The sequence below is a fragment of the Brassica oleracea genome, chromosome C8, assembly GCF_000695525.1.
Source record: "Brassica oleracea var. oleracea cultivar TO1000 chromosome C8, BOL, whole genome shotgun sequence".
Lineage (NCBI taxonomy): Eukaryota > Viridiplantae > Streptophyta > Magnoliopsida > Brassicales > Brassicaceae > Brassica > Brassica oleracea.
The window spans coordinates 23272131-23275053 of record NC_027755.1 but is presented as its reverse complement, the minus strand read 5'-3'; the positions used below and the strand labels follow the sequence as shown (position 1 = coordinate 23275053).

Sequence of the window (2923 nt, the reverse complement as noted above, 5' to 3'; positions counted from 1 at the left end):
GGAAATTCCGACGGAATTCCGACGGACAAAACTAGTTCGTCGGAATTTCCTCGGAATTTTGTAAAATCCCCCAACGGCTCTCCACCGGCTATAATATTTCCTCGGAATTCATCGGTTTTTTCCGAGGAACACATTTTTCCTCGTAATTTCCTCGGAATATTCCGACGGATTGATATTTCCTCGGAATTCCGTCGGTATATTCCGAGGAAATTCCGAGGGAACCCAATTTTGTGTTTCCTCGGAAATTCCTCGGGATATTCCGAGGATTTCATTTTCCGTCGGAATGTCCGTCAGAATACCGCTGTTTTCTTGTAGTGTAACGTGAAGTGTACCTTGGCAACCCTTTTCATTTGAAAGGTAAGGATTCCCCTCAAAACCTTCAAAACATTTGCAGTTATACCCGGTTCCACGAGTAGAATTGACACATATGCTGTTATTCATACAGCATATGCTTCTGTTTCCAACTTGATCGCATCTCTGGTTTCCAATAGACCAATCCAGTAACACAGGGAACTCTTTGACATTTCTTAGGTTCTTAAGATCTTCCGAAGCATTAAAGTGAAAAGTACCATTTTCGCCTAGAAAGGCGTCTTTGCAAGGATTAAAGTCATAGACAGAAGTCATGTTAGGCACACGAGTGGGAAGAGTGTGGAATTTATTGCTATCCAACGGGACAAAGACATCTGTACTGCAGCAGCCTTCACCATTACATTCTCCATTTGCCACCGGTGGAGAGTCACATGTTGATAAGCATACAGCTGAGTGATTTCGTGTTCCATAAGTCATCAGCAATGCTAAAGCGTTACAGCCTACTACAGTAAACTTGTTGTTGCGGGAGAGAGATAAATTAGAAAGCCCCATCATTCAAATTTCCTGTGCTATTGTCGCAAGCGTAGGAAACATTATTCCAGACACGTAGCTCCCCGCTGTGAGAAATGTTGATTACTTCAAAGTCACGTCCAAATAATAGCTTCTCTTTGTCGTTACAGACGTGAGTTTGAAACTAGGATCGTCAGCATAGTGACAACTTGGAGAAGTTCCAAAAGGGTACTCAATTGTGACGTTGCCACATCTAGTTTGGCAGTCCTTGTGAGGTTGCCCATTGACCAGATGAGTATATGCAAGGTAGAAGAAAACAGCCACCAAGAACACACCATGCACCTTCATCTTCTCCCCCTCTCTCTTTCTCTCCAAATTTATTTCTCTATGAGTTTCCTCCAACCTCCAGTCCTGAGATGTTCACTTGACTTGTTTTCATTGACCCAAAATTATAGGCCAAGTCAATGTACCAACTCATTTAGTATCCTAACGTCTTCGTTTCTGTCATTTAGTTTTGTAGGGCCTCAAAGACCAAGACGTTGGTGATTACCATAAATATTCATATGTATGTCTCCTGATCACAAACACGTTCTCTATTAGAGCTTTGTCCGTTGGTAAGAGACCTACCAAATATCTCATACGTAAATTTACTAGTTCAATACTATAATTTTATCATTAGTTAAATTTTTTAAAAATAAACTATCATAGGTTGACACATAATGTAAAAGACTAAAAGTTCTCAAATGAAGATTCATTTCTTTCTAGGAATCTGTTTCTTTTTTTCATCACTTTTTCTCCAACCTTTTCTATTTTTCTAATTTTATTATTATTCAGATACTTTGTTAGAAACTAGCAATGAAGTTTTTCTTATCATTTGATATTTTTTCTGTTAAAAAAAATCTAGGGTTACTTTACGAGTTGGCTTTTTACCCATTATTGAAAATCACATTTAGATACTATGAGTAATTAATTCAAAGTTAGATTTTTTTTTTTTTTTTTTTTGATAACTCTGGTATCTGGGCAGCCACATTCCCAGTTATCCCTTCGAAAGGGGTCCAGTGCCCCAACGGAATAGATATGAAGGAGAGAGGCTTCTTAATTCTTATGAAGGAGAGAGGCTTCTTAATTCTTTACCGATTACAAATTTAAAATGAAGGAGAGAGGCTTCTTAATTCTTATAAGAAGTAGGTAGAGATATTTAGAGCAAGAGCATTAGTGAAACCCCCTTTGAGGTTCATAAAGATTTTTTAATATTTTTTGGTGGGTCCATGAATAGTTATGAACTTGTATCTATTATTTTATGCATTAGTGAACCTGAAGAAGAAGTTCATAGGAATAAAATAATAATATTTATATTTTTTAAAAAAAAAATCAAATTATTGAGAATACATGAATAAAATATTAAAATATATTATAAATATTTTAAAACTTTTTATTCAATACATTAAGAGTAGATTACATAAATCGAGAACATACAAACATACAAACATTATTCATCTTCATTACCAAACTTTTGCCATATATTTTTCATTAAATCAGCTTTCAAACGATCATGCTTCTCTGTATCTCAAACTTCTCTGTGAATGCCTAACATATCACCGACATGGATCCTTTCTCTCCTTTTCACCTTCGAACTTCTGCTTGACTCTCCTGACTCGAACTCAGATGTATCAATTTGAGTGTATCCGTGTCGTTCGTTCTATACTATCATATTGTGCAATATGACACAAGTTCTCATTATCTTTCCTATCTTTTCCTTGTCCCATAATAGAGCTGGGTTTTTAACAATTGCAAACCTCGATTGCAATACTCCAAAAGCCCGTTCGACATCTTTTCTGGTGGATTCTTGACGTTCAGCAAATAGCTCTGCTTTAGGACCTTGAGGAAGTGAGATGGGTTGGATAAATGTTGCCCAATTCGGATAAATTCCATCCGTAAGGTAGTAGGCCATACGATAAGTGTGGTTGTTGACCTTGAACTTAACTTTAGGTGCTCGACCTTGTAAGATGTCATCAAAAACTGGTGACCGATCAAGAACATTGATATCGTTGAGGGTACCTGGTAATCCGAAAAATGCGTGCCATATCCAAAGATCTTGTGATGC

At 37.1% G+C, this 2923-nt stretch overlaps 1 pseudogene; it reads right to left on the bottom strand.

The window, feature by feature from the left end:
• The window catches only part of LOC106307514, a 10488-nt pseudogene extending 9321 nt beyond the window's left edge, over positions 1 to 1167 (bottom strand).
• Between the last annotated feature and the right edge of the window lie 1756 nt (positions 1168 to 2923).